This window comes from Palaemon carinicauda, chromosome 12 (genome assembly GCF_036898095.1).
Source record: "Palaemon carinicauda isolate YSFRI2023 chromosome 12, ASM3689809v2, whole genome shotgun sequence".
Classification (NCBI taxonomy): Eukaryota; Metazoa; Arthropoda; class Malacostraca; order Decapoda; family Palaemonidae; genus Palaemon; species Palaemon carinicauda.
In genome coordinates, this window is record NC_090736.1 from 8,796,297 (window position 1) to 8,818,545 (window position 22,249).

The following is a 22,249-nucleotide window of genomic DNA, read 5'->3' on the forward strand; positions in this document are numbered from 1 at the left end:
CTCATATAGAACTCTCTTTACATTCATGCCCAACCCTCTATTTTTTACTACTCCCTTAACTGCCCCCAACACTTTGCAACCTTCATTCACTCTCTGACGTACATCTGCTTCCACTCCACCATTTGCTGCAACAACAGACCCCAAGTACTTAAACTGATCCACCTCCTCAAGTAACTCTCCATTCAACATGACATTCAACCTTGCACCACCTTCCCTTCTCGTACATCTCATAACCTTACTCTTACCCACATTAACTCTCAACTTCCTTCTCTCACACACCCTTCCAAATTCTGTCACTAGTCAGTTAAGCTTCTCTTCTGTGTCTGCTACCAGTACAGTATCATCTGCAAACAACAACTGATTTACCTCCCATTCATGGTCATTCTCGCCTACCAGTTTTAATCCTCGTCCAAGCACTCGAGCATTCACCTCTCTCACCACTCCATCAACATACAAGTTAAACAACCACGGCGACATCACACATCCCTGTCTCAGCCCCACTCTCACCGGAAACCAATCACTCACTTCATTTCCTATTCTAACACATGCTTTACTACCTTTGTAGAAACTTTTCACTGCTTGCAGCAACCTTTCATCAACTCCATATAACCTCATCACATTCCACATTGCTTCCCTATCAACTCTATCATATGCTTTCTCCAGATCCATAAACGCAACATACACCTCCTTACCTTTTGCTAAATATTTCTCGCATATCTGCCCAACTGTAAAAATCTGATTCATACAACCCTTACCTCTTCTAAAACCACCCTGTACTTCCAAGATTGCATTCTCTGTTTTATCCTTAATCCTATTAATCAATACTCTACCCTACACTTTTCCAACTACACTCAACAAACTAATACCTCTTGAATTACAACACTCATGCACATCTCCCTTACCCTTATATAGTGGTACAATACATGCACAAACCCAATCTACTGGTACCATTGACAACACAAAACACATATTAAACAATCTCACCAACCATTCAAGTACAGTCACACCCCTTCCTTCAACATCTCAGCTTTCACACCATCCATACCAGATGCTTTTCCTACTCTCGTTTCATCTAGTGCTCTCCTCACTTCCTCTATTGTAATCTTTCTCTCATTCTCATCTCCCATCACTGGCACCTCAACATTTGCAACAGCAATTATATCTGCCTCCCTATTATCCTCAACATTCAGCAAACTTTCAAAAAATTCCGCCCACCTTTTCCTTGCCTCCTCTCCTTTTAACAACCTTCCATTTCCATCTTTCACTGTCTCTTCAGTATTGCAAATGAAATTCTATACTCCATAGTTCCAATGCAAAGGGCAGTGTTGAGAACTAGCCAATCTGTGTCTTTTTTTCGTTAGTGTGAAATTTGTATGGAACTTGGTTCATAGTGTTTCAGTCATCAACAGAAAAATAAAAATTGCATCAATGTTAATTAGCTCTTCTCAGTTCAACAAAGTTTGGATATCTTATGGTGTTAGGGCATCATACAAATCTCCAATAAATCAAGACTCTCCTTCCAGTGTTAGTGATGGACATCAGTTAAAGTTGTAATTTTATGAGTTTTTGGGAAGAAGAGTACATCTTATCCAAACAGTCTCCCAGCCTTATCTTCCTTGTGAGAAGTAAGATTCCCTTATTATTATTCTAGAAGGAAAGTGAATACAGTAGATCCTAGTGATAAAGGTTACCTAAGTGTGTTTTTAAGATGCTGTTATGCAAGCAAAGATTTGAGATACAAGTTTGAGACACTGCTGTTTGATGTCGTGGTGAGCAGTAAGACACAGCGTCCACCCTACAACATGTTCTCTTGTTCTCTTTGTGCACTCACCTCGAAGAGTAAATAACAGATTAGTTGTGCTCATGGTTTCTTACCTCGTGTTTTGTCAAAATTCCTTATTCTTACTTTCTTTTAACCATGCCCCCCTAAGAGGTTACTGTAAGTGCTAATGACCGTGGAGAGAGGAGGGTGAGTATGTCCATAGAATTGAAATGTGATCAGTTAAGAAACGTGAATAATGTGCACATGTGAAGGACCTGGCTAAGATTTTCAATATCTCTGATTTGCCCAGTTTTGAAGCAGAAAGAATCTCCCAAGCATATAACGCCAACCAAAGGTCCAGCGGCAAGAGCCCGTGTCTTACATAAGGTAAGGCAATCTACACACACACAACCAAGGGTGTTAGGATAATTTCCAAGTTCCAAACATATGTTCATAGAAGAAAATTATAAAAAAAGAATATATATATGAAAATAAACTATTCTGTAGTAGCATTCAAGCTTAGTGTTATCTCAAGTCGTCTCATCTCCTACGTAAGGAGACTATTATATCTTTACATATTCCTTCTATTTTGTTTTTATACAATACTTATTATTAAGAAATGTATTTTCCTTATTAAAAATAACAGGAAACATAAGAATCTGGGCTGTCATTTTGAGGGTTGGAACAGGTTAAGAACATTTTAAGTAACTTTAATGGGAAATATTGATTTGATAAATACGCAAATTGAGATACGAGCTCACCCTGGAACAATTTAAACTAGAAAGTCAAGGTACCACCATAACTAACAAAAATGTGAATCTTCAGTCTTTAGCTGGAGTCTATTTGCGAAGAAAAGTAGACTGAAAAAAGCTTATGTTTCAGCCAAAAGGTGAATAAATAAATCAGAATACAGCTATTGATCTTCTGTGTCTTAAGTATTCTGCATTATTCATAATCATTGTACTATGCAAACTAAATAATGTATTCATATATTGCATCCAAAGATGTTAACGATATAGTTGTGTTCAAAGACACAGTGGGCTAAAATCTTTGAAGCAAGGGTATTATAATACTACAGGCTATTAATGGACCCATATTTCAGTTGGTATAAATAAATATGAACCCCCCAAAATTGGGGGAAGTGCCTTTGGTATATGTATGTATGTATGATTTGTAGAATTTTTTAATGGATATAGTAATTTACAAATTTGAAAGACATAAATTAGCTCCCTATATGATAATAATATATTTCAAAATCTGGTTTGTAAATCTATTAAAAATGCTATAGTTCCTCTTAAAAAATGTATTTCTCAAAGAAAACTCTCGTTTTCTTTTTAATGAATACCGTATTACCGCAAACGGTGGTCAAAATAAACTACTTTCTACTTGTACTTATATCTATTAAATTCTCAATTATATTCTACTTTTACTTTTACTTTTAGAGGTTTATTTCTCGCCCTCCATCAAACACTAAAGGTGTATGAAAAAATAATTCCTTTCCAGTTAATATTTTGCTCTGTATCGTTATCAGTTATTTCGCTAGCATTTGTATTCAGGCTTAATAGTTTTCAGGTCACTATTATAACACTTACTAAAAAGATAAGTCTTCAGGTTTTTCTTGAAGGCAGCCACATTTGTGCTATTCTTGACATCGAGTGGAAGGTCGTTAAAGAGTCTCGGTGCAGCATAACTGAACGTTCTTCCTCCTATTGCATGATTCACACTAATTTCGAATAGTCTATGTGGGTCATCTGCATGTCTATTATAGTCCAGTTGTTCCATCGATAGTTGCTTGTATTGATCCGAGCCAAAATGCAAGATTTTTAAATAAAAAGAAAAGAAAGAACCCCCTGTGTAAGGTGGCTATCTCTGATTGGCTGAAACATTTTTTACACCGGGGGCGGCCACTCTCGATTTTCGGTGATTTTGTCCCCCAAAAGCTGGAAATTTTATTGGTTTTAGGGACAAGCTTTGGATTTCTTTCAGGGAAATTGATAAATTTCCCATCTATCTATAAATTACTGGGAAAATTTAATGTCAGCACTTTAAAATCCCCAATGTTCCTTAAGGAAATATTTAAGAAAATAAGAAAAAAATAAGGGACACAAACAATACACATGCCAAATTTATCAAATACAAATAAGTTATCTAAATTTATGTTAGATAACCAAAACGAAAATTAAATCTTCAGTGAGGTTGAATTATAATGAATGGCTCGCATCTTGTTAATTTTCCTTCAGCATGACACTCGATATAATAATGATTTTATAGAAATAACTTTCTGAGCACAAATTGAAATAGAACAAAAAAAAAAAAAGGTAAGCTCTTGACATTGGTGGTTTCACAAATGCACGGGTTAAAATTAAATACATAGTATGTTATAATTGTAGAAGATACAGCATTATATTACAATAGTTAGCTCTATTAAATTACGTTGAAGAATAGTGGGAGAAATAACTTCGGAATTGGGGAAAATTCTAGGGGTTGTCTAGGGACTAGGGATGTCCCTGAGTCTGACAGTGACAGCTGAGTGCTGACTGTCATTAGCCAGTTCTGTCGCAGACACTGACGAAGAAAAACCTGTGTTACCAACTACTATAGTGCTCCTATAAAGAAATGGAGGCCATTGGTAAGTTTTATAGTTTTCAGGTTTATTTCTACGTTCTCACGGATGTTTTTATTAATTTAAATGCTGTAGATTCGAGTGACCCGTGATTTTCTCTGCAACAATCTTAAAATGAAAAAATTTATTTCACGTTGTCGATAATGGATTTTAGCCCATAGCACCTTCCGGGTTTGATACCTTATTATTATTATTGTTATTATTATTATTATTATTATTATTATTATTATTATTATTATTATTATTATTATTATTATCATTATTATTATTATTATTATTAGGTGCCGGTTTAGTATGTGGCCTAACCTAACCTAACCTTACCTTACCTAACCTAACTAGTCAGGTTGGCCACATACGCAACCAGAATAAAAACAGGTAGGCCACATACTAAAACAGGACCTATTATTATTGTTATTACTTGCTAAGCTACAACCCTAGTTGGAAAAGCAGGATGCTATAAGCCCAAAGGGACCAAACTGGGAAAATAGCCCAGTGTGGAAAGGAAACGAGGAAAATGAAATATTAACAGTAACAATATTAAAAAGTCGGCAAGATTTCAGCAGTGACGCAGTCTTAAGGTGAGTAAGTAAGGATAGATACATCAGTGTAATTGGTTAGGTAAGGGTATGGTAGTCTAAAGGTTGGGGGGGGGGGGTCTCAGGGGGCTAGTGGATCCTAGGTTAAGTTAACTTTGGTTTGTGTGTTGTTTCCCTTTTAAAATGTGAGTATTCAGTCATAGCTTGAAATTATGGCACATTGACGCCAATTATACGAACCATATATTTTTCCAACTGGTTATCTTACATTTATGTATTTGACCATTATTATTTCTCCCCCCCCTAAAAATACTTTTTAGCATACTGTATTCGCATACAAAGAAGCCCCGGTTTCCCATTGGGTTCCTCATAATTGTTTTTATATAATAGGGGTCCAAAAACTTATGAATGTATGGTTTGCCCCCAATAATCCCATGGTCAGAAATGCATAAAACACACACGCACACACTGAGGTTTCATGTGTGAGTCTCGTCTAATTACTATGAGCTCAGAACGGTTTCATTTCGGTGTTCTTGCAAGTTCTTTATCAACTTTTCCATTTGCGTAGTCCAGTGACATTGACGTAGGTACCTCTCTTTTGAAGCAGAGCATTCCATAATTAGTAAAATTACGAGATTCTATTACAAATTAAAGTTAATTACCTTTTTTTGTTGATCATTGGAAACGCCTTCAGTTAGAGCAAGAACAGTCCAGACGTTATATTGCTTAACAAGAACACCAATATGTATTTCTGGGTGTACTGTAGGCATTTATAAGGTCTTTGCAATGTTCCTTTAACCCCCAATTACACCCAATTTACCTCCTTTCCTACTTCCATCTTGCTGTCCAATCTCTCCTAACAAAGATTTCACAAATAGCACCTGTGTAAATATTAAATTTGTTATAAAACAATTTAAATGCGAGAATTTTTAAGAGAAATTTTTTTTGTTCAAGAAGCAGCTTTCTTGTTCTCTATTGTGGATTTGACAAACACCAGTTATGCTGTGTAGTATGTAAAATACCTAAGATTGTACAGGTATATGGTAAACTGATAATGTAGTTTTTGTAGTGCCTTGGTCTCCCCTGTGCGATAGGACCAGGAAACAGCCTTTAACTTTAGTACCATTACCTCGGATGCCATATAACTCGAGTCTTCTCTCTCTCTCTCTCTCTCTCTCTCTCTCTCTCTCTCTCTCTCTCTCTCTCTCTCTCTCTCTCTCTCTCTCTCTCTCTCTCTCTCTCTCATGAATCAAACATCTAATCTCTTTAAACATTAGGTGTATAATAAGATGGTGAATTTGATACCTAGAAATATTTTATAAGTATATATGAGTAGTTAGAATAAAGCGGACCATACATTATCCAACTTGGTTGGACAACAATGTTAGCCAACATTTTCTGCTCTAGAGCATACACTGTAAGACCAAGTCGTCCAACATTAGTTATAGATGTCGATCTGTTAGGATTACAACAACCTTCTGCAAGAGTTGAACAGCAATAAAACATCAAAAACTGAAGTTCATTACCATTAAGTAATATACATTATAAAAACACATCAACTAAATATTACATGGTTCAAAAACATTTCCTTTAAATAATGCAAATTAAAAATTGTTCCAAAGGAATATATTTTTATCCTTGAAGTTTATTCTAGGTACTCTACAACTAGCTTAAGGAATAATTCTGGTTTTGAAGTTCAGTTATAGTATATTGACTCCCTTGGCTTATGTCAGCTGAAACATTTTCATTGGATAAATAAGTGCATACAGGTTGGATTGAAAATGTCAATGAGGTTTATGCTCGAGTACTTGACCTACTGGACGATAGTGACACAGAATCCAATGTTAACTGGTTTAATTGGCCCATTATAAAAATCTCATCAATTGCTTATTTTGTTTCGTTTAGCTTTCTGTAGGATACAGCCCAGCTATCCGCATAGGTTTCCGCTTCGTCCGTCATGAGTGTCTGTTCTTTTATGATATCTAAATGTTCGACAGCTTTTTGCAAATAGTGAGTTTTAGTTGTATCATGAGTAGCCCGCATTTTTCTCTTGGTACCTACTGTTTTTCAATATTAATCTTACCCGATAATCATGTAGCTGTCAACTCTGTTGCCGACAGAAATCTACGGTCGGGATACGCCAGCGATCGCTATACAGGTGGGGGTGAACACCACAGCGCCATCTGTGGTCAGGTACTCCAGTACTTCTTGTCAACAAGAACTCAATTTTTCCTCTGTCGTGCCTCCGGCTAGACCTACATGGATACGCTGTTGATTCTGGAGTTATTGCTCACGATTTGGTGATGTATTTGCTCTTGAGTTTAGCTTTCGCTATTCAGGAAGTTTTATCATTAGCTTAGCTAGCTTTTGGAATTAATTTGATTATTTATGGTGACGAAGAGAGTATGAACTCTCTTTCACTTTTAAATGGCCGACCCTTCCCTTAGACGCAAGTGTTGGTGTCGAAGAGAGTATACTCTCTCTTTCTTAATTTTGCTTAACAAAAGTTATAGATTTATTTTATATCTCTCCGCCTTTTATAGGCCTCTTCGATTAACTTCCTTTTATTATAACTTATTAAAATTAATTTTTATATTTGTTTATATTCGACCTTTCCTAATAGTAGGCGGTCTTTTCTTGAAACCGAAGTTAATTTACATTGAGCCCGTCATTTCGTTTTTACCTGTTAACATATTATGCTATTTTAATGTTTTTGAAATAATTTCTTTGATAGTCTCGTACTGTTTTCAAAGTTGAACTAACGTTTTGTTTTGTCTCTGCAGTTGTTGACGTTCAGAACGTTCAACTTGCGCTCTATCGTTACGATAGAGAGAGAGAGCATTCACGGTGTCACGTTGCAGTAAGAGTATAAACCGATTCTAGCGTTTTGTTCATTCTTTCTTAGCTTAAATGGTTTTAATTCTAATAAAGGAATTTTTTATTTGGGAAATCTTAAAGTTTTTTTCCTTTAACAATAATATGTTTTAACGATATATATAATTGGGCTCTTCTCTCAGGTTCTAAGTCAAGAGAGAGAGAGAGAGAGAGATAGAGACGGAGGGAGAGAGGAGGATAAACGTTTCGTTCAAGCGGGTAACGTTGTTATCGTTTTTGCTCTTCTCCCTAGTCTCTTTAGGGGAAGAAGGTAAACGTTTCTAGAGTTTTATTCTTGTTCTCAAGCTTTATGCGGTGAGAGATTTTAAACGTAGTTTATTTGATCTAGTGTTTAGTCTCTTTTCCAGCCACTGAATTATTTATCTTTCATTATGTTTTTCTGTTACATTGTAATACTGTTTTCGCAATTACTAACTATTAATGAAGGATAGAATTGCGTGTTTCAGGTACAAACCACTTAAAGTTTCGAGTTCAGTGAAATAAGTGCAAACAGAAAATCAAAAGTGATAAAGTGATAAGCGCGAAGTGTTACAGTGTTGCGTTCGAGGGTTCGTCTGTTCGTGCCAGTTGTTCGCCTAGTCTGGGACCTCTTACAAGCTCCCAAGCCCAGGGGAGAAGTAATGTCGAAGGACTTATGGGTTCAGCAGGCCTTGATCGACGAACAGACGTTTCCCTCCGTGGTTTCGGGTGTATCTACACACGTTGCCGACGTGATCACCCCACCCACACAAAGACGAGAGAGCCCTTTTATTCCTCGTCTGCGGAAGAGGTTTCTCGCAGAAACCATGGACCAAATCTTGCAGCTTTTAAGTGCAAGTCGGTCCCTTCCGCGCAAGTCCAACTCCTAGGTGGTGTCATTAGCACTGGGTCAGTTCGGACTTGCTGCAGTACGACAACTGCACACCTCCCAGAGAGGCAAGGTGGTATCGCAACAGACAGTAACTCAGTCTGTTGCCGCACCAGCTGTTTTAGACCCTCAGTCTCAACGGACAGTAGCTCCGTTTGTTGTTGTCTTTCTTAAACTCTAGTGGTCTATGCTGCTGACAATGCAGTCTCAGCTTGCGGTGTTGATGCAGGAGTTTCAGGCAGAGAAGGTTAGCACACCTCCTCCTGCGAGCGCTCCTCCACCTCTGCGCAGTCCACCCTGCCAGACGTATGATGTTGAGGTTCCTCAACCTACCTCCACGCGTGAGCTGCCGCATTGGGAGTTGCCAGATACCAGCGCTGTGCAGCAACCTCCACTTTCCTTGAGGCAGGAGCCTCTTGCTATGCGGCAACCTCCTCAACACTTGAGGCAGGAACCTTATGCTTTGCAGTAACCTCCTCTACCCTTGAGGCAGGAGCCTCATGTGTTGCGACAACCATCCTCGAGGCAGCAACCTCTTGCGTTGCGGCAACCTCCACCATCCTTGAGGCAGCAACCTCAACTCTTGCGGCAGCCACCTCCACTCTTGAGGCAAGAACCTCAACTCTTGAGGCAAGAGCCTCAACTCTTGAGGAACCTCATGCTATGAGGCAGCCGCCTCAACGCATGCAGCAACCGCATTCTTCACAGCATGAGCCTCTCTCATGCTATGCGGCATCCTCCTCAAACCATGAGGCAGGAGCCTCATGCTATGCGGCATCCTCCTCAAACCATGAGGCAGGAGCCTCATGCTATGCGGTATCCTCCTCTACCCATGAGGCACGAGCCTCATGCTATGCGACATCCTCCTCTACCCACGAGGCAGCCTCATGCTATGCGGCATCCTCCTCAACCCATGAGGCAGGAGCCTCATGCTATGCGGCATCCTCCTCAACCCATGAGGCAGGAGTCTCATGCTATGAGGAGCCTCATGCTATGCGGCATCCTCCTCAAACCATGAGGCAGGAGCCTCATGCTATGCGGCAACCGCCTCAACCCATGAGGCAGGAGCCTCATACTATGCGGCATCCTCCTCAACGCATGCGGCATAAGCCTCATCCCTTGCAGCATGAGCCTCATCCCATGCAGCATGAGCCTCATACCATGCAGCATGAGCCTCATCCCATGCAGCATGAGCCTCATCCCATGCAGCATAAGCCGCACGCCATGCAACATGCTCTGCTTACCTTACAGCATGCTCTACATACAGCATGCTCTGCATACCTTACCGCATGCTTCTCAGTCACACATCTTTGGTTGTTGCCAACTCACTAGACTGTCAAGCAGTTTCATAACGTTGCCTTCTAGTCTGCTGCTTTTGCACCAGTGAAACCCTCACTGAGAGAACTTAGCTTTTCTCGGATATGGTTCCTGTAGATGAGAAAGTGCTATTCTCCCTCCTTCTGATATTCCCTTGAGGACTCTGTCATTTGGAGAGGAGCCTTTAGCTGCTTAGCCTCCTATGGACTTTTATTTAAGCATAACATGCTTCCAGGGAGGGTAATGGTTCCACTTCAGTCGCTAACCCCGTCTGTTACCACACCTGCTCCCATAGACCTTGAGCTGTGTTGCAAGACATGCAGTCCAAGCTTAGTCCTTGTTAGAGGATTTTTTGTTTACGGAGTCAGTGTGTCACTGGGAAGACGTTCAACAACCAGCAGAAGTGACTTGTTGTGACGCAGTGCGGCAACCTCAGCAACCCGATAAGGAGTTGTCTGTACGACCCAGACAGTCTAGACAGCTTCGGGTTGTCACTGTACTTCCTCGCTTCCCCATGGTTGACAGTTCACAGACTGTGCAGCAGTACCATGATCTTTGTCCGGCTCCGTCAGACGACTAGCTTTTAAGAGCTCCCACAAGTCGTCGCTGTCTGGAGATTCTCAGATGGACTATGGATCTGACCAAGGAACTGGGCCTCCTGGTCAATTTTGAGGAGTCCCAGCTCGTCCCATCCCAGACCATTGTCTACCTGGGTATGGATCTTCAGAGTCGAGCTTTTCGGTCTTTTCCGTCGGCCCCAAGGATCTACTAAGCCCTAGATTGCATCCAGAGCATGCTGAGAAGGAACCGATGCTCAGTCAGGTAGTGGATGAGTCTAACAGGGACACTTTCATCGCTGGCCTTGTTCATCGAGTTAGGGAGACCCCACCTCCGCCCCCTTCAGTATCATCTAGCGGCTCACTGGATAAAGGACATGCCGCTAGAGACGATCTCAGTTCCTGTTTCCGAAGAGAGGAGGTCTACTCTCACGTGGTGAAAGAACAGCTTTCTTCTCAAGGAAGTCTACCTTTGGCTGTTCAGAAACCCGACCGCCGTCTCTTCTCTGACGCATCAGACACGGGCTGGGGTGCGACTTTGGACGGACAGGAATGCTCGGGAACATGGAATCAGGAGCTAAGGACACTTCACATCTCTTGCAAGGAGCTGTTGGCGGTTCATCTGGCCTTGATAAACTTCAAGTCCCTCCAGCTTAACAAGGTGGTGGAGGTGGACTCTGACAACACCACAGCCTTGGCTTACATCTCCAAGCAGGGAGGGACTCATTCGTGGAAGTTGTTCTAGATCGCAAGGGACCTCCTCATCTGGTTAAAAGATCGAAAGCTCACGCTGGTAACGAGGTTCATTCAGGGCGATATGAATGTCATGGCAGATCGCCTTAGCCGGAAGGGTCAGGTCATCCCCGCAGAGTGGACCCTTCACAAGAATGTTTGCAGCAGACTTTGGGCCCTGTGGGGTCAGCCAACCATAGATCTGTTCGCTACCTCGATAACCTAGAGGCTCCCGTTGTATTGTTCTCCGATTCCAGACCCAGCAGCAGTTCACGTGGATGCTTTTCTGCTGGATTGGTCCCATCTCGACCTGTATGCATTCCCGCCGTTCAAGATTGTCAACAGGGTACTTCAGAAGTTCGCTTCTCGTAAAGGGACACGGCTGACGTTGGTTGGCTCCGCTCTGGCCCGCGAGAGAATGGTTCATAGAGGTACTGCAATGGCTGGTCGACATTCCCAGGACTCTTCCTCTAGGAGTGGACCTTCTACGTCTACCTCACGTAAAGAAGGTACATCCAAACCTCCACGCTCTTCGTCTGACTGCCTTCAGACTTTCGAAAGACTCTCAAGAGCTAGGGGCTTTTCGAAGGAGGCAGCCAGAGCGATTGCCAGAGCAAGGAGGACATCCACTCTCAGAGTCTTTCAGTCTAAAGGGGAAGTCTTCCGAAGCTGGTACAAGGCCAATGCAGTTTCCTCATCCAGTACCACTGTAACCCAGATTGCTGACTTCCTGTTACATCTAAGGAACGTAAGATCCCTTTCAGCTCCTACGATTAAGGGTTACAGAAGTATGTTGGCAGCGGTTTTCCGCCACAGAGGCTTGGATCTTTCCACCAACAAAGATCTACAGGACCTCCTTAAGTCTTTTGAGACCTCAAAGGAACGTCGGTTGTCCACTCCAGGCTGGAATCTAGACGTGGTCCTAAGGTTCCTTATGTCATCAAGATTTGAACCTCTCCAATCAGCCTCTTTTAAGGACCTCACATTAAAAACTCTTTTCCTCGTGTGCTTGACAACAGCTAAAAGAGTAAGTGAGATCCACGCCTTCAGCAGGAACATAGTTTTCACATCTGAAACGGCTACATGTTCCTTGCAGCTCGGTTTTTTGCTAGAACGAGCTTCCTTCACGTCCTTGGCCTAAGTCGTTCGAGATCCCAAGTCTGTCCAACTTGGTGGGGGACGAACTGGAGAGAGTACTTTGCCCAGTTAGAGCTCTTAGGTACTATCTAAAAAGGCCATAACCTTTACGAGGACAATCAGAAGCCTTATGGTGTGCTATCAAGAAGCCTTCTCTTCCAAGGTCTAAGAACTCAGTTTCTTACCTATTCAGGCTCCTGATTAGGGAAGCACATTCTCATCTGAAGGAAGAAGACCTTGCTTTGCTGAAGGTAAGGGCACATGAAGTGAGAGCTGTGGCTACTTCAGTGACCCTCAAACAGAACCGTTCTCTGCAGAGTGTTATGGATGCAACCTATTGGAGAAGCAAGTCAGTGTTCGCATCATTCTATCTCAAAGATGTCCAGTCTCTTTACGAGAACTGCTACACCCTGGGACCATTTGTAGCAACGAATGCAGTAGTAGGCGGGGGCTCAGCCACTACATTCCCATAATCCCATAACCTTTTTAACCTTTCTCTTGAATACTTTTTATGGGTTGTACGGTCGGCTAAGAAGCCTTCCACATCCTTGTTGATTTGGCGGGTGGTCAATTCTTTCTTGAGAAGCGCCGAGGTTAAAGGTTGTGATGAGGTCCTTTAGTATGGGTTGCAGCCCTTTATACTTCAGCACCTAAGTCGTTCAGCATCCTAAGAGGACCGCTACGCTCAGTAAGGAAGACGTACTTAATAAAGGCAGAGTAATGGTTCAAGTCGTCTTCCTTACCAGGTACTTATTTATTTTATGTTATTTTTGAATAACTAATAAAATAAAATACGGGATACTTAGCTTCTTTGTTAACATGTATGCTGGTCTCCACCCACCACCCTGGGTGTGAATCAGCTACATGATTATCGGGTAAGATTAATATTGAAAAATGTTATTTTCATTAGTAAAATAAATTTTTGAATATACTTACCCGATAATCATGATTTAATTGACCCACCCTTCCTCCCCATAGAGAACCAGTGGACCGAGGAATAAATTGAGGTGGTGTTGACAAGAAGTACTGGAGTACCTGACCACAGATGGCGCTGTGGTGTTCACCCCCACCTGTATAGCGATCACTGGCGTATCCCGACCGTAGATTTCTGTCGGCAACAGAGTTGACAGCTACATGATTATCGGGTAAGTATATTCAAAAATTTATTGTACTAATGAAAATAACATATTTCCAATTCCCTGGCCATTGCTCTCATCCAAATTACTATCTCCAGGTATCTGGATTTCTTGGTCTTCTTAAAAATCATGCAACAAATCGAAATACCATAAACTTGGTTCGTACATATCATCACCGGCCGCACCAGACTTTTTTAATTCCCTCTTATAACAAGTTCTCATATTTTGTTTAGTTTTTCAAAACATCTAGAGTGGCATTGCTAACTATTTCCTTCAAGTTATTCAACAGTACTTCCCATGTTTTATTTTGTTTGTATCTTTACCTGCGATTTGGAAAGTGAAAAGCGAAGAATGTAATCTTCTGTATGTATTAATGAAACTTCTCCACTGTTCAGTGTCATTTATATATGCCATCATATCTATTTCTAACACTTTTATAAAAAAGCTATTTCCAAAACAACGTGCCTTGAAAGCAAGGAATACACGCAATCAAACTAGGCTTCCAACTGATGTTGGTTGCGATGTCATGCCCAGACACTGTCAAAAAGGTTGTACAATATAAGGTCACCCCCCCCCCCCCCTTCTTAAAATCAAAGCTGCTTTGATTCTCTCCAACCAAAGCAACCAACCAAAATCTTGTTGTACAACCTGCCCATACACTGTCCAACATTATTCACAACCCAACCAAGTTGTACAACGAGTTGGATAATGTATGGCCCGCTCAAGCTGCCATAAGTCAGCAGGCACAGCGCAGACACTTTTGCCATAGTATATCTTATTTTGCGCAAGTTAGCAAGAAGAGGAGCTTTTAGCACTTGTTGGAGAATTGGTAATGCTACTCTTCTATGTAAATGTGTTTGTGGTAGCTCAAGTCCCACTGATTACCACCCAATTTCCATATCTCCCATATTATCTAAAGTTTTTGAAATTCTTCTGGCAAAACGTCTTACTAGGTTTGCTGAAGGTAATCATCTATTCCTAAGTTTGCAATTTGGTTTTCGTAAAGGCCTTGGAGCATGTGATGCCCTTCTTACAATCTCCAATGCTGTACAGAAATCCCTTGATTGTGGTCAGGAAGTTCGTATGATTGGCCTTTATTTTAATGCTGCCCTTGACCGTGTTAATCATGCGGTCCTTGTTTTCAAACTCAAACAGTTGGAAGTGGATGGGTCGTTTCTTAGCATTATTATTAATTTTTTAAGTAATAGATCTCAGAGTTGTTGATGGGCACCATAGTGAGTTTAGGAATGTGATATCCGGTGTTCCACAGGGTAGTGTTCTTCGCCCATTATTTTTCATACTACATACACATGACATGTGGTTTGGCCTAGAAAACAAGCTTGTTGCTGATGCAGATGATGCTACTCTCTTTGCATCAATTCCATCCCCTGAATGTAGATCTGAGGTTGGTGAATCCCTTAATAGAGATCTAGCTAGAATTAGTGCATGGTGCAAATTATGGGGTATGAAGTTGAATCCTAACAAAACTCAAAGTATGATTGTAAGTAGGTCAAGGACGGTGGCTCCTCAACATCTGGATCTCAGTATTGATAATGTTTCTTCAAATTTCTATGAGTCTTAAAATTTTAGGTGTGATTCTCGACAGCAAATTTACTTTTGAGAAACACATTAGGTCTGTGTCTTCAATAAACTGACGGAGGTCTATGATCTCCCGGTACACCTGAAGGTCCAGCGCGCCCTCGACCTAATGACAATCCCCCTCAGTAACATCCGTACCTCAGCAGCCTGGGACAAACAGTTGGACCTCCTCCAGCTAAACAAGCTCGACACTGACAAGCGACCCAGGGAGATGAGTCTGTCAAGGGAGATCTTCCTCCGTCGCCTTCCCCATAGCATATGCACCTAGTTGGAGGTCGCTGAGGTCCTGGATATCTCATCGTTGATCGCCAAGGCCGACAAACTCCACCTGGCAGCCCATGCTGCCAGATACACCACTATCACCTACGTCAATGCCGTCATAGAGCCAGATCAGTACCGGGCAGAGCTAGACGATGTAGAGGTCAATCCGATCTATGGCGGAAGATCCAAATAGTCCAGCCCACGGCCACCACTGCACTGACAGCAGCAACAACGCCAGAAGCCCCCCAGCAGGAACAAGGGCAGTGATAAGAGGACCACTACCACAAGGGCCCTGACATTCCTAGATGGTGCTACTTCCACCAAGTCGGGGGGAAAGAGGTAAGGAATTGTGACCAACCATGCGCCCATCCAAAAAACTAGGTGGGCGAGCACACCTACAGAGGTCTGTGGAGCAGGTGAGGTCAGATCACTCGGACTTCTACCTCGATGTCAACTCAGGAAAAAGGTTCCTGGTGGATACCGGTGCTGCAGTGTCAACGATCCCACCCCTGAAGGACAACCGCGGCCTCCCATCAGACGACAGGGCCGCCATGGTTGCTGCGAATGGCAGCCCCATCACCTGTTACGGGATGAAGACTGAAGATATCCATCATGGGTTGGAACTACAGCAGGCCTTTCCTGATCGCGGACGTCAAGGGGCCCCTCCTGGGCGCAGACTTCCTCGCTCACCACGGACTGCTGGTAGACGTGCGTCGCAAACAACTAGTGGACCAGGGGTCCTACTGGTCCCACCACTTCTCCAATGGGCCCAGCCTTCCCAGGGTGTGCTCAGTCACGCCCCACAAATACGGTCACCTTCTGCAGAAATTCCCGAAAGTTTACAAACCTGAGCTCTGCCAACTGGAGGGCGTCCCCGCCAAGCATGGGATATTCCACCATATCTCTGCGAGTGGCATCCCAACCCCCTGCAGGTTCCAACGCCTCCCTCCGCAGAAGTTACAGGAAGGCAAGCTCGCCTTCCAGGAGATGGAGCGCATCAGAATTCCAATGGGAGTTGGAGGCCCTGCTATGATAATAGAAGCCTCAATCTGGCCATGACACCTGACCACTACCCGTTGCCCAACATGCAGGATCTCACCGGAGCCTCCATGTGGCCATTATTTTCTCAAAGATGGACCTCTTAAAGTCCTATTTTCAAGTCTCTGTACACCCTGACGTCGTCCCAAAGATGGCCATCATCACCCCCTTTGTGTCCTACGTCTTCTCCTACCCGACGTTCGACCTGAGAAACGCTGGGGCGATTTTCAAGCTTCAGATGGACAGCATTTTGAGGGACCTTCCCTTCTGCACCGTTTACGATGACATCCTCGTGTTCTTCAAGACGCGGTAGGAACACCTGGGGCATGTGAGGACAGTTCTGAAGTTACTGCAGGAGAGTTGCCTCGTGGTACGCTTTAACAAATGCACTTTCAGGGCTGAGAAGGTGGAGTTCCTTGGGCACGAACTCTCAAAAAGGGACGTGCGGCCCGGGATGTCGAAGATGGATTCCATAAATAAGTTCCCGACGCCGACCTCCGTGAAGTCACTCCAGGAATTTATCGGCATGGCGAACTACTACCGGAGGTTCCTGCCCAACATCGCCGGCATGATGACCAGCCTCCTTCTCAGTGTCATGAGAGGGAAACCGAAGAAGCTACAATTGGGGTCCCCCTCAACAAGAAGCCTTCATGCAAACAAAGATTGCCATCTGCAAGGCCAGACAACCCTGGCCTACCAGGACCCTGGGGCCCCCCAGAGGTCAACTACGGACGCCAGTAACAGTGCGTGCGGCGCCGTCTTGGAGTAGGTGATCAATGATATGCCCCAACCACTAGCCTTCTTCAACAGGACGTTAAAACCACCCGAGACTCGCTACAGCACTTTCGACCGTGAGCTTCTGGGAGTGTACCACACCATCAGACACTTCAAATACTTGCTCGATAGAACCTCATTCACTGTCAAGGCTGTTGCGTAGAAATGAAGAAAGGCGAGTCATCTTATCTTTGTTCTATGCAGACGTCAAGGCCCTTGCAGAGAAATGAAGAAAGGCGAGTCATGAATCCCACCTTCATAGGGCCGTTTCTTCTCGTTCTTTTGTTTTAGGCACCGGTCACACTGAAAATGTCCCTTGTGCAAAGGCAGACACACAAGGCATCAAAGTACTGTAGCCTCCTTGGCAGACACTCGCCAAGAAGGCTACCCTTTCCAGATAGCCCTTTTGGGGTAAGAAGGCATGAGGAAGGAGAGGGAAAACTGCCAAACGTGGACAGTGCCCCCACTAGGGAGTCATTCCTCTCACAGTACCACCAGCGGGGGATGCCTTAGACGCAAGTAGCAGAGATGGGAGGGCCATGGGGCCAAACCCTGGACAGTCAGCGTCCTCTGAGTTGGTTACATTGTCCCTTTCATCAGCTCTAACCCTCCCCGATTTGTCATCCAGTGAGGTTACTGTATTGTCCTTCGAGAAGTGACCAGTAAAGGAAATTGCCTTATGAGCAGAAGTCCAGCCCGTGTCTATGGAGTTTCATCGAGCTATTTTTCCTTATTGGAGCCCTCTTAATGAGAGAATGCCTTGATGAAGTCATTGAGCTTCAGCACGGCATTTCATTCCCGTGTTGAATCTTGGTGACGGGCAAGAGGGCTCTCGAACTTCGGGAAATTGCTCCCCCAGTTCGAATCTAAATTTCTCTCTTTCATCTTTTTCTTCTGCTTAATATTACTTCGACCTTCTCCTAATTTTATCAACTTTCTTTCATCTTGCTGTCCTATCTCTATGATTATTATTTTTCTTAGTTATATATATATATGTAGATGTATGCATATATATATATATATATTTATTTATTATATTTGTTCATTTATTTATTTATCTATTTTTTTTTTCTATTTTATTTAAATGGCGTGGATATTTCCACATTCGTTATTACTGCCTGCTTAGATGAATGGGAGAAGGGATCACGGTTGGGAGGTATTCGCATTCAAAGCTATATATGAGAGTATTGGATGATCTCAGCCATCCCGAAGATGGTTTGGACCTTTTTGGCGGAACTACTCTCAAGGGTTGGGTCATCGGAATCCAGGGGGATCCAATCCTTGAGGTGGGACTCTTGGATTTTGGCCGGAAGCCCATCATTACAGATATGGGGAGGATGATTCCATATTACCTTGGTCTCAGTCCTAACAGGCGGGTTTAGCTTACACTCTGCCTCTATATCTGGTTTGATGCTATCCTTCGGGTAGGGTATGGAGTGGACCATCTGGGAAGTATACTCTCATTGTGCCGATAGTGGAGAATACAAATTTCCTTTCCAACGTATGATACTTTCTTATAATTCTCAAGCAGGTACCCCAACAAAACAACAACAAAAAACATGAAAATCCCACCCTTAAATATGGACCCTTCAAATGCTGACTCCCCATCCCCTGGATTTGCTGACTCCCCCCCCCCCGGCACTGTTGACGACTTCTGCTACTGTAATTAAGGAAAATTCTGTTGACGACCTTCGAACTAAAAAGGACCACTCTACTGATGCTAAAAAATCTTGCAATTTGGGTAACACAGGGAAACTACGATTCCTTCATGTTTCCCAAATCCCATTAGAGACAAATTATGATGATATATATAGAGCATTTGAGTGCTATGGATTGATAAAAGAAATAAGAATGAGACTTGGAGATGAAAAATGGGAATCTTGGATATCTTTTGAAAGTCACGATGAAGCGTTTAATGCCATAAGTAATATTAGTAGTATCAAAATTAACGAATTGAACATCATGGGAGCTCTTTGTGATAAGGTCCCAAGGGAATTGGATGTGCACAAACCTGCTGATTGGTTTGAAAAAGATAGAAATGTACCCATGCCTTCACAGAGAAAACCCAAACCACCAATGTGGCTCTTAGCTGAACCTAAAGGGATAATAGGAAATTATTTTAAGATATGTAAGTTTATCCAAAAAAAAGTAGGAACCATAGCACCTGGAGATATATCCCGTTTTGGGAAGAATAGTTATCTCATCCATGCCAAATCTTCGACTCAGTCTGCAATACTGTCTAACTTACAGACAGGCAGTGATGAAATTACATTGGAAATTCTCATCTAAATTTTAGTTATGGAAGGGGAGTGGTCTTTAATAAGGACCTGTACGAATTTACAGAGGAGGAGATACTTTCTGTGTCTCCATTAAATGTATGGAAAGTGCATAAGGTTCCTGGAACTTCAATGATTATACTTACTTTCCAGGGTGCTGATGTACCTTTCCATATTTTTATTGAAAATGAAAGGATTAAAGTTCGGCCTTTCAAACAAAAGCCCCTGCAATGTTTTAATTGTTTTAAATTTGGACACCCATCCAAAGTTTGCAAAAATGGAAAAATGTGTGGTATTTGCTCCAAAACTTATCATGGAGAATGTACACTTGAGGCCAGGTGTTCAAATTGCAATTTGAACCATAAATCAACTGATAGGAGATGCGAACTGTATAAGTTGGAGGAAGCTGCCCTAAACAAATCAAGTTTAGAACACATAAGTGTGGGACATGCAAAAAGACTGTTGAATAAATCAACCAGCTATGCAAAGGCCTTAAAATCAAAGGTAAGTTTACCACAGGAGACAGCAACCCCACCTAGCACTGCCAGTAATCCTAAGAAAAGAAATACAACCTCTGATAATAAAGTACTGCATGACAAGGTAATCATATTGCCTTCTGAGGCTATGCCACAGCGCATTAAAAATGGGCCATTGCCCATTTCTGAACAGCCTTCGTCCCCCATTACCAACAATAGTACTAACCTCTCCCAGGCCATGTCCTTGCCTGATTTGATGGAGATGCCACCTGACACCAAGTTACCAGGTGCACCAGTATTGGGGAAGGTGCAAAAACCTGGTAGCTCAAAACCTACTAATCGGAAAAGAGAGAGAGGCCTCCATCTCTCTCGCCCCCTTCCATAAGAATTATCAAAATTACGACATCAAATAAATATGATGATTTGTCTGTTGATATTTCTGATCTGGACGTCAATTTAAATAAATCGGAAATTCAAGTGGAGGTCCACCAAGCTCCTCAACAATCAGATCAAAAAGACAAAAAGAAAATCATAAATGCTAAACCCAATCTATCAAGACCCTCTTTAATAAAACCACCTAAAAATAGTGTTAGATCAAAAACTGCTAATGGGAAGACTCCATCCAAGGGGTCTACCAAATTATAAACCATAGTTTTTTCGTCCATTTTGCAATGGAATTGTCAGGGTTTAAGGGCCAAATATGAAGAACTTAAGCTCCTTATTCATGAGCATTCCCCCATAATTATTTGTCTACAGGAGAGCAAACTTGATCATAATACCCCTTGTCCTCGCGAATATATTAGTTATAGGACACCATATGATCACCAAGTGGGGAGCCATGGCGGAAGTCTCATATACGTTCGTCGAGATGTTCCCCAAGTTTCTCTGTCTATTCGTACACCTCTGCAGGCAGTGGTTGTACAGATTGACATAGGGCGAAAATATACAATTTTTTCTCTGTACTTTCCTCCAAATGATAACATTTTGTATGATAACTTAGTGGAGGTGATTCAACAACTCCCTCAACCTTTTCTTTTACTTGGAGATTTGAATGGTAGACATCCTTTGTGGGGTGATGTTTTAGCAAACACGAGGGGAAATATCATATCATCAATTGTGGAAAATGAAGATGTGGGACTCCTTAATACAGGAGAGCCCACACACTTTCATGTCCAGACAGGTACCTTGTCATGTATTGACCTATCAATCGTAAGCTCTAATTGCCTTCTCGACTTCGATTGGAGAACATTAGATGATTGGCATACTAGTGATCATGCACCAATCATTATAAACACCAACAATGGTCCACCTTTACAGGGATCGCCACGATGGAATCTTGACAAGGCGGACTGGGATAAATTTCGTGAGCTAAGCGAAATTGAGGCGGATGCAGGACAAGTTGAAAATATCGATGATGCCATAGACTTACTGAATGGAACTCTCCATACAGCAGGAGTCAATTCAATTCCCAAAACAACAGGGTTATTCAAACGACGACCAGTCCCGTGGTGGTCTTCAGAACTAACTGCCCTCCACAGAGCCACAAGAAGATCTCTAACATGATTGCGTAGACTCCGAACTGATGAGAATTTAATTATGTACAAGAAATGTAGAGCACAGTTCCGTCGTGCCATGAAAGAAGCAAGGCGCCAGTCATGGATGTCTTTCGTTTCCTCCATTAACAGTAGAACACCACCATCTTCTGTGTGGAGGAAAGTAAAAAAGATAGCTGGCAAATTCACCCCCAACCCACCACCAGTGTTGAAGGTGAATGGCCAGTATGTAACTGAAGCAAATGATGTTAGCAATGCCCTGGCTAATCATTTTTCAAATGTATCCAGCAAGTGTGAAGGAGCCCCTGGTCACCAGTATAGGAGCACTGAAGAAAAGAAAATTTTAAATTTTGCAACAAGAAGGGAAGAGTCTTATAATTCTCCTTTCACTGAAAGAGAATTTGATTCCGCACTTGCTCATTGCAATGATACAGCCCCTGGACCCGATGGAATTCCATATGCAATGATTAAACATGTACATTTTAATACAAAGCTATTTATTTTAAGTATTATTAATCGAATATGGCATGATCATAGTTACCCAAGTGTTTGGGAACTAGCCATTATTTTAGCCTTTTTAAAACCCGGTAAAGACAAGTTTTTAGCAGCAAACTATCGTCCTGTTGCATTGACATCTTGTTTATGTAAAATCATGGAGAAGATGGTCAATGCAAGGCTGATGTGGTACCTTGAAAAGAAAGGTATTTTATCACCGATTCAATGTGGATTC

At 42.3% G+C, this 22,249-nt stretch overlaps 1 protein-coding gene and 1 long non-coding RNA gene across 2 annotated transcripts in view; one reads left to right on the plus strand and one right to left on the minus strand.

The window, feature by feature from the left end:
- The window catches only part of LOC137650476 (titin-like), a 963,282-nt gene that overhangs the window by 718,082 nt on the left and 222,951 nt on the right, over positions 1 to 22,249 (minus strand).
- The window catches only part of LOC137651202 (uncharacterized), a 32,211-nt gene continuing 14,222 nt past the window's right edge, over positions 4,261 to 22,249 (plus strand). Inside the window, exon 1 of the long non-coding RNA XR_011046065.1 lies at positions 4,261 to 4,391. This is a non-coding gene — a long non-coding RNA (uncharacterized lncRNA). The remainder of the gene's footprint in view (positions 4,392 to 22,249) is intronic.